The sequence below is a fragment of the Callorhinus ursinus genome, unplaced genomic scaffold, assembly GCF_003265705.2.
Source record: "Callorhinus ursinus isolate GAN/ISIS: 27379988/994484 unplaced genomic scaffold, GSC_fseal_2.0 scaffold7, whole genome shotgun sequence".
Taxonomy (NCBI): Eukaryota; Metazoa; Chordata; class Mammalia; order Carnivora; family Otariidae; genus Callorhinus; species Callorhinus ursinus.
In genome coordinates, this window is record NW_027397069.1 from 56,465,131 (window position 1) to 56,475,118 (window position 9,988).

The 9,988-nt window shown below is 42.3% G+C and overlaps 1 long non-coding RNA gene across 4 annotated transcripts in view; it reads left to right on the forward strand.

Moving 5' to 3' along the window:
- Positions 1 to 8,804, forward strand: part of LOC112826728 (uncharacterized) — a 33,953-nt gene extending 25,149 nt beyond the window's left edge. For 3 of the 4 annotated variants that reach the window (XR_012378811.1, XR_012378808.1, XR_012378809.1), the window contains 2 exons: positions 4,874 to 5,141; positions 5,527 to 8,804. This is a non-coding gene — a long non-coding RNA (uncharacterized lncRNA). Of the gene's footprint in view, positions 1 to 4,873; positions 5,185 to 5,526 lie in introns of all 4 variants that reach the window. The other variant, XR_012378810.1, reaches the window with a different exon arrangement.
- The last annotated feature ends 1,184 nt before the right edge of the window (positions 8,805 to 9,988 follow it).

Sequence of the window (9,988 nt, forward strand, 5' to 3'; positions counted from 1 at the left end):
TCATCCCTTCCAAGAGGATTACACGTGAGACACAGTTATGTTGGAGGAGTAGGGGCAGAGTCAGTTGTTTCTGCAGAAGAAATATATCACAGTCAAAATTTAAAAATAGTTACAGAATTAAAAATATTTCTGTGAAATATATTGCATTAACACCATAGGCGATACAAAGTAAAAGAGGGTGGCATTGGCCATGCTTAGAAGAAGCTTATGATATAATAAAGGGCTAAGAGAAGTGTCCACATACCACGAGCAGGGTAATAAAAATACTTGAAAGACCTGGGTAAGATAGCAGAGCTGAAAATTTTTTGGGAGATTTACAAAAGAGAAAGATCACATTTGGCTGGGGAAAATCCAGAACTGCTTTGTAAAGAACTTTGTAAAAGAGGATGGAAAGGAAGAATGCCATGGCATATGGTCTGAAAGGTGGGGAGATGTTCAGCAGGTAGAAGGGGACTCGAGGGAGAGAAAGCCAATTCAAGCAGGAGAAGGGATGTGCAAAGACATTAATGAGGACAATCGCAAGTCGTATTCCAAAATTTTGACTTTAGGTAGAGTATAGGCTATCTGTAGGGTAGCTGCAGATAGCTGCATCTAAAAAGACGAGTTGGGAACATGTTGAAGGAATTGCCTGGTATAGCAGGCTACGAAACTTATGCTCTACTAACTGGAAAGGTAAGGAGGAGTCATCAAAGACTTATCAGAACACTGGGATTGAGGGACAAGTTATATGGACTAGCAGCTTCTCTGTGCCTCAGGTTGTCACAGGCAAAATGAATGGGATATGCTACAGGCACTGCTTTTGGAAGATTTCCCTTCCTTCAAATGTCCTATTTCAGGGAGGACAAGGGCAAAAATTATGGCTGAATCAATGAGGCAACTTGGTGCAAGAAACTTAAATATTTGTGCATTGGAATAGGTACAGAATGGATTGGCACTAGGGTTATATTCAGGACTTTATTACACAGCCTAGGTAAAAAGTAAAGACCCATAACTGGGACAATCATGAGCTAGCACACACACTAGAAAAGCACACTGAAAGAAGGTAAGGACTTTGCAACAAATGGAAGGGAAGAAGGAGGAGGAGGAGGAGGAGGAGAAAGAGGAGGACGGGGGAGGAGGGGGGAGGGGGAGGAGGGGGAGGAGGAGGAAAAGAGAGGGGAAGGGAGAGGGGAGGAGGAGAAAAACACAGCACAGAAAAGCATGAAACTGAGGATAGCATAGCTAAGCACGACAGAGCTTGGAGTAATTGCTAATTGGGAGAACGACGGTCCTATTAACAGAAGTAGTATAAGTTCCGAGGAGGAGCCAGTTTGGAGCTGTGTAGTGGAAGGTTATGGATTTGGTTCGGGGCCTATTGATTTTATGGTATCAGCAGCCATCTGGGTCAAGTTATCCAGCAGGCAGTTGAATTAGCTTGAAGCTGGGGCTACATTCCTAGGAACCACGTGCAGTGGTGAGAATTAAATTCGTAGATAAAAGATGGGGGCAGCAGGAACTCCAGAGGGTGTTCTTAGAGGTGAAGCCTTGGGAGATCATCATGTTTAAGAAAAACCTAGAGAAGATGAGGCATGATTAGGTTGATTAGAAGGGTAAGTGGAAAAAAAAAAAGAAGGGTAGGTGGAAGGAGATCCTATCGTGCTTTAGAAATCCAGGGGTGCCAGGGCGCCTGGGTGGCTCAGATGGTTAGGCGTCTGCCTTCGGCTCAGGTCATGATCCCAGGGTCCTGGGATTGAGTCCCGCATCGGGCTCCCTGCTCCTTGGGAGCCTGCTTCTCCCTCTGCTTCTCTCTCTCTCTCTCTCTCCCCACCTCTGTCGCTCATGAATAAATAAATAAAATCATTAAAAAAAAAAAAGACTGCAACATCCTTTAAAAAAAAAAAAAAGAAATCCAGGGGTGCCAGATAATATATATTGGCTCCTCCAGATTCACTCCCCCATCCTTCTCCATTCTGCTTTCAGCCCCAGAGGATGCCCCTGTATGGCTCCATGTCTTTGGCTTCAGGATGGGTTTAGTCAAAGGGGAGTCTGGCAGGAGATCCAAAGGAGGGCGGAGAGGGAGAGGTTTCGTTGGGTGGCTCTGACCCTTATCCAAAGGTTGCTCATGGCTCCTCTCAAGCCCTGCTATGCATGATTCTTACAGGTTCCATAACTTTCCCTTGCCTTGTCCTTTAGGGCCAAAAATGGTAACTGCCCAGCTTCTGCCATATCTGAATTAATCCTATCCATATCATTCCCTTAACTCTGCCTGTACTTTTATAATTAGTCCCTTATAAACTTTCCTAAGTTATCCTAATTTGAGTGTTTTGTTTTTCTCTTGTCGGGACCCTGATTGATATATCTGCTGAACCCTAACATGAACAGTAAGTATTGACTAGCAGTCTGACTGGGAACATCAAGGTTGTCCTAGCCCCAATCAATATCTCTTTTTATTTACTGGAATCAACAGCAAAATTTAATTTCAGCCATAATTCTACCTAGTTCTTGGACTCCTACCCAGATCCTGCTTGCAATTGATTAAAAGGAACCTTTGGTAATCAAACTAAGATAGGCCTAAAACCAACACCACACTTTTTGACAAAGATGCTGATCTATGCATAAAGAAGTTGAGCACACCCCCCCCCATAGATAAGAGGGTAGCTTCCCTGATTCTCGATCCTCTCGAGATGGGCACAACTGGCAGTCTTGGCCAAATGCTGTAAGCTACAAAAGAATCCCTTCTCCTTAGCCACGTGAAAAGAAATCCTTAGCGCTGCCCACAGGTCAGTGGCCATCCATGGTTGGTGGTCCAGCTTCTCAGGTGCCTCTCGACTTTCAGAGCCATACCTTACACTGGATTTCTAGTTTAAAGAAGACTTCGAGGACAAAAATATCCAACTCCAGAAATCTAACCAAATCAATCCTGGGAGCCCGTGGAGACAAACGCAAGATTACTTGTCTTTTTCAGTGAAAATATTTTAGTGATGGGAATTATAGAGGGAAACTCCTGTAGTCCTGGGACAAGGAGGGGCATCATGAGATTGCTTATGTTTCTGATCCTTGGCCTGTCCCCGCAGAATCTCTAAGGACAGGGTTTGTGGCCTTGGCAGGGATAAACTTTTAGGTTTGGGGAGAGAAAGAGGTAGTCTTTGATAGTCAAGGAAGCATGTCTAAGTGGTGAATAAGCACAGGGCTGAGGTTTCAAGAGCAGCTGGGGCGGGAATATGGAGCTGTTCCTCATCTTATTATCACAAAGAGACAGACTTCTGAGGCCTCTGAGTATTTCTTTAGTCACTGGTCCGACCTGTAGTACACTTCCCCGATGGCGAAAGAACATTGAGAATGAGCCATCTCGAAGACTGCCAAGCTCTTCAGCATCGAAGGGCCAGGTGGGGGAGGGGGAGCAGATTTCTGATGAGTGACAGGTCCTGCTGTCAGGATTCTGCAGCAAGAGTCATAAGGCTGGCAGATGCTGCTAAAAAAGCAAGTCCCTTCCATTCAAGGCAGTGCTTCTAGCATTTCACAGCTGAAGTAGGGGGTATACTCTGGGGGAGAGCCGTGGCTCAGTGGTGGAGATGAGAGCGGCTTGGTGCGTAAACCTTGACCTCTCAGCTTAAAGTGGAAGCTACGGGGAAGGGATTCTGAACTGTGAAATTGGTTTCTGGGGTTGTTTATATTATCTTTAGGCTTGTGGTTCCCATAATTATTGACGTTCCAAGTCTCACCTTGAGGATCTAGGAGTGAGAATGTTATCCTAGCCATTGGCAGTTTGATGGCTATGTTTTAAGTTATTTCTTCTATGCATTTAGTACCTTCAGCAGAAATGCAGGCCAAGATTTGCTATAAATAATCCTCATCAGGATAATCAAAAGCTGTAACCATGTGACTTCTTATTTCCCTTTCGCTTTGATTTATATCTACTATGTTGTTTGAGATACAGCTACTCTTATTTATTACTACTAATTCCTTGACACCGAATCCTCCTGAACAGTATGTATCATTTTCCTCTTTTCCTGAATGTACATGAATGTTAAAAATCTTTCTTGTAAGTGGAGAAATTTATAGCAAACAGAAAATGCTGCATCAGTCCAAGTTATCAGAGAAATCCTGAAGGAATTGAAGCAAGTACATTTAGCTAAACTGAGCAGCAACAACACAATGACAATTCTGGGGAAGAAGAGGGAAAAGCATGACTGGGAAAATAGAGACTGCAATAACAGGACAGTCTCAAAATGAGAGCTCTGTGATATGAATGTGATATAAAATTCATTTTTAATAATCAAAGGTCTCATTTGCATAAGTACTTATTAAGTATCAGACACAGTTCTGAGCGCATTGCATACACCATGTGATTTAATCCTCACACCAACACTCTGAGATAGGTTCTGTCATTATTCATGTTTGCTGCACGGTGACACTGTGCCCAAGTCACACCGTTTATAAGTAGATCAAGTATTCAAATTTAGGAGCCACCTTGGAGGCTGGTTACTCCAATGCCCACATGAAAAAGATGGCACTTTCAAATTAGAGAAGGGGTGTGTGTGTGTGTATGTGTGTGTGTGTGTTGGTTTACTTAGAAATGGACAATTTACAAAGATGTGTGTAGAGATTAGGGAAAGTGCCCAGAGCTAGAGGCAGTAAAGTGATCACCTCTCCACCCAAAATGACAGGAGGAGAAGTTGGTGGAACTCTGAAGGAGAAAGAATCATGTTATTCTGTAGGGAGACGTCGCCAGCCACGTGCTAGGACATGCAGAAGCTAATTGCTAGCATCTTTTCCCAACTCTTTATCAAATGACGTCATACTGGCAGCCATATAGTTTGTAGTGATAATCCTATACTGCAGAAATCAGCAAATACTACGAACAAGAACTCTCCCTCCTCCTCCTTCTTTTCAGAGAGCCAGTTGTTAAACATTTATAAGCATACCGTTGGATACAGCGAACCTGAGGCAATCTCTTAATGTGGGAGCTGAGAAAACTCACACCCAGACCTTGTTTTCAAGATGGAAAGAAGACCCAACTCAATAGGGAGCCAGAGAACACTGGTGCCTCTTGATCCGTCCTGTTCAAACCATCCTCTGGGGGAGACAGCAGATGGAGGAGGGTGGAGAGTGAATACCTTCCTATCCATTCTTATCACCCCTGATTTCCCACAGCAATGGAGGTAACTTTGGCTGACAACTGGAAACAGTGGATTTTCTAGTAGGGTCAGTGAATTAGTTCATTTTTTGGTTTGTTTTTATTTCATATTTTTTAAACAATAGAAATTGACTCTATGTTATTTTTTATGTATCTTTATTTTTGTTTACTTTTCATATATATTATATGATATATAATATATAGTGATAAATATTATCTTTATTATTATATTATTTAATTTATAGAAAGTTATCAGATCGCTCAGAAAATCAAGAAAGAACCTAAAGAATGAGGCTCACAAAGGGTAGAACCAGGCAGCTCTGGATTATCTAAGTGGTAGGAAGTAATCAATGATCCCTTCAAAGCATCTCTGTTGAAATAAATCCCATTCCATTTTTTTCTTTTAACAGACCTTAAGTGACCCTGCTCAAGATGAACTGTCCTAGAATAAAATTTGATTGGCCAACTTCAGTCAGTGATTACTCTTGGCAACAAGACAGGGTTCCTTGACTGACAGTCCCATGGAGACTCTCATAATAAGGAGCCAGTAATCTCCAACAAGGAATTCAGAGTGCTCTTAAGAACAGGAGGGCGAATGGGTGCTGGGAAGCCAAGGAAGAGCAAAAGTCCACTTCCATCTGGGACATGACCTTGCTACAGGGCCCCTCCTGAGTTGGGGGGTGGGCAGGGAGCATTAACGTGGAAGTAATTGAGAATTAATTTTTCTTTAAAAATCTCCAGGCATAATGTCAATAGTTCAGAATGTAACACTATTTGACATTAACAGAGCTCACACTGAAAAATCGCAGGTATGTAAATAAATGTTGGAATGAAAATAAATCAGAAACTGAAAGAAAAGCTGAGATATGCTGATGTTTAAGGAAGATCATATGTCACTGTTTTGCCAAACCTGATGAAAAGATAAGTATGTTCCAACAGCATTCAGAGTAAGTGGAAAATTTACTGTTAAACATAGAGCGAGGGGGGTGAGAAGAATGGGTTTGTAGGGGACTTTGTGGTCCATTTCCGTTGTAAATGAGTGAAGAGAAAGTGCTTGACCTTCCCGGCTGTGGCCCCCTCGACCTACATGGTCCTCTCGCTCTTCTTTCTACTTCTCCAAGCTCTGCTGCCTTCAGGACCCAACACACATGTCTTTTCTCTCAGAGCCTTCCGGGACCAGCTCAATCCAGCCCAATCCATGATGAAATACCGCTTCTTGTCCCATGCACGTGGCACTTCCCAAACGTCCCCTTAGGTTGTCACACAGCTCCTGACATGTGCATCCTGACCTTCACCTAGGGTCCGGGAATAACGAAAGCAGGATCTGTCTGATGATGAGAAGTTGGCTGTTGGAGGCTTAATGTGACCTTTACAAAACTTGGTCTTTCTGCCCTTTTCTAGTTCCTCATTCACCTAAACCTTGAAAATAGGAACTGTAACCAGGATTTGTCCCTCCTCTCTCTCTCTCTCTCTCTCTCTCTTTTTACACCACACTGTTCTGGAGAGAATTAATGAGAGGATACATGTAAAAGCCAACACAAGACTTACACTCGGATGTTTTCATTTTGTCAGATGCTCGTTGCCCTATAGGTAAAGATCTCCCAAGCACATAGGCAGATTCTTTTAATGGTTACGAATAATGGTAGTATTGTCTCATGCTGCCTATTCTTTCTCAATGATCTCATCTATTTGGGCAGTTTCAGTTGTGGTCTTTAAGAGGATGACTCTCCATCTGCCTCCAGCCAACTCATCTCCCAAGCCCCAGGCCCGTATTTCCAACCGGATGTTCTGTAGACCTCAGACTCAACAGGTCCTGAACTGAACCCACCCTTCCATACAAACCTAGTCCCTCTTGTTACTGAAGCCATTGACCACAATCAGAACTGGTCTAGATGCCACTTATGCCTGAAATCCCAGAAACGTTTCAGTTCCAGCATCTCCTTCTCACCGTCTCCCACCCAGTATCCTGCTGGAGTCTCCCAATGTGTTCCTAAGGTTCCATTTTTTCTGCAGCCCCATGTCTGACCTTCATTAAGTCTCAACTCAAATCTTGCAAGAACATCCTGACTAGTCCCTCTATCTCCACCCACCACCTCAGCCCATGCTCTATGCTGTCACTAGAGTTCTGTCCTTAAAGACACTGGTAAGATTGTATCAGACCCCAGCACCCTCTCCACACACCAAAGCTTCTAGTCTTCCTGTTCTGACATATGAACAGTTCGAGCTGTCCACAATATGTAGCCTCATCTCCTCTACAGTCCCCGAACCTCAAGCCTACTCCCTCCGCATTTCACGTTCCCAGAATATGCCCTCCACTGTCACACAATTAACCTTGTTAAGCTGTTTCCTTGTCTCAAATACTCTTGCCACCTGGCCCAGGATCCTCTTAATCTGGCATCTTCCAAGACACTTCACCAATTTTAACAGTTAACATTAATTGTTCCTTCAAGTAATAACTACCATTATAGAGAACTGAGTATGTGCCAGGGATTTACATACATTATCACGGTTAATCCTCACCACCCTCCAGCAAGTTAGGTATTACAGGCCCATGATCCCTTATCCAAAGCCTTGAGGCCAGGTGTGCTTCCAAATTGAGAATGTCTTGTTTTTTGGAAAGGTAATATAGTGGGATGTGTCTCAGTTTCCCCATCTGTAAAATGGAGAGGATAAGTACTAGCAGAGTACCTCCCTCATGGGATTGTTGTGAAACAGGCAATGTGTTCCTTCAGAGAAGGGCTTAGGGAAGTGCCCTTATGAAATGCACTGTGAGGTCTATTTACTTGACTGTTATAAACAATACATAATAGCTTGTGAAAAGACCTTACTAGGAAAATAAGTGGCTCAACAAATTTGTATCAGGAAAGTAATTTGGATGATGATAAGAGCCCTCATTTTGCTGGATGTTGTGCTTTCTTTTTCTTTCTTTACTTTCACTTCCTTCTGCTACTTACCACACCCTTTATTCAGCATTTCCTATCAAAATCACAGGCCTCCTGCTACTGCAATGAAAAGTCTTTCTTCATTTTTCCAGCCTATTTTACAATTAATTCATAAGTTTCTCCAGAAAAAGAAATATATATATATATATATGCTAGATAATTATTCCCTTCTTCTCTGACAAGAATAATTTATGACAATTAATGCTAGTTTTTAGAAATTCAGTGTAAACATCACCAACAAATTCATTTGCTTTACTCTTTTATGGGCCCAGATGCAGAAGAGTCCAAGAATGTAGGGCCTGGAAGGGACCCTAAAGACCAGCCAGTATGCATGACCCGACTCTATCCAACTATCTTTTATACTTGAAGAAACTAGGAGAAGGGAGTCCCTGCTCAAGTTCACACAGCTAGTTAATGACACAACACTAGCTAAATCCCAACTGTCCCCATTCCCACCTCCCCCACCATCCCCAAGCAACCACTGATCCACTTTCTGTCACTATAGATCATTTTCCTAGAATTTCATAAAAATGGAATCATACAATATTTGTTGAATCTGGCTTCTTTCACTCAACATACTGTTTTTGAGATTCATCTACATTGTTGCATTTATTGGAGGAGTGTTCTTTCTTATTGTTGAGTAGTATTTTATTTTAAAGATATATTGCAATGTATTTATCCATTCTTCTGCTGATGGATGTTTGGGTTATTTCCAGGTTTTGACTATTATGAATAAAACTGCTATGAACATCCTTGTATATGGCTGTTTGTGAATATATATTTTCATTCCCCTTGGGTAGATACTTATGAGTAGGTTTGATGGGTCATAGGATAGATATATATTTCATTTTGTGAGAAATTACATTTGCCTAACATCTCCACCTAAAATTGGGGTTGTCAGCTGTATTAGCCAGGGTTCTTCAGAGAAACAGAGCCAATAGGCTATAAAAAGAGATTTATTATGAGGAATTGGCTTATGTGATTATGGAAGCTGAGAAGTCCCATGATCTGCCATCTGCAAGCAGGAGACCCAGGAAAGCCGATGGTATAATTCAATCTGAGTCTGAAGGCCTGAGAATCAAGAGAGCCAATGACGTAAATACTAGTCCGGGGGCTGGAGAAGATGAGATGAGATGTCCCCGCTGAAGCAATGAGGCAGAAAAACGGGGGAGGGGGAGGGAATTCCTCCTTTCCCCACCTTTTGTTCTACTTAAGCCTTTAACAGATTAGACGATGCCCACCCACACTGAGGAGAGCCATGCACTTCACAGAATCCATCAGTTCAAATACTAATCTCATCTGGAAACACCCTTACAGTCATACTCAGAAATAATGGTTAGCCAAATACCTGTTGAATCCCCTGATCCATTCAAATTGCTATATAAAATTAACTCTCACATTAGTCTTTTAAATCTTAGTCTTTCTAGTAAGTGTGAAGTTGTATTTATTGTGATTTGAATTTGCATTTTCCTGATGACTAATTTGTGTTTCCCTGTTGAATTTTTATGTGATTATTGGCCATTCCTTATACCTTCTTTGTGAGGTGTCTATTCAAATCTTTTGCCCATTTTTAATCTATTATGTTTGTCCTTTTAATATTGATTTATAAAAGTTCTTTTTTTTTCAAAGGTTTATTTATTTATTTGAGAGAGCGAGAAGGAGAGAGAGAGAGTACATGAGAGGGGGGAAGGTTAGAGGGAGAAGCAGACTCCCCACTGAGCAGAGAGCCCAATGCGGGACTTGATCTCGGGACTCCAGGATCATGACCTGAGCCAAAGGCAGTTGCTTAACCAACTGAGCCACCCAGGTGCCCCGAAAAGTTCTTTTTTTTTAAAGATTTTATTTATTTATTCATGAGAGAGAGAGAGAGAGAGAGGCAGAAGCAGAGGGAGAAACCGGCTCCCTGCAGAGCAGGAAGCCCAATGCGGGA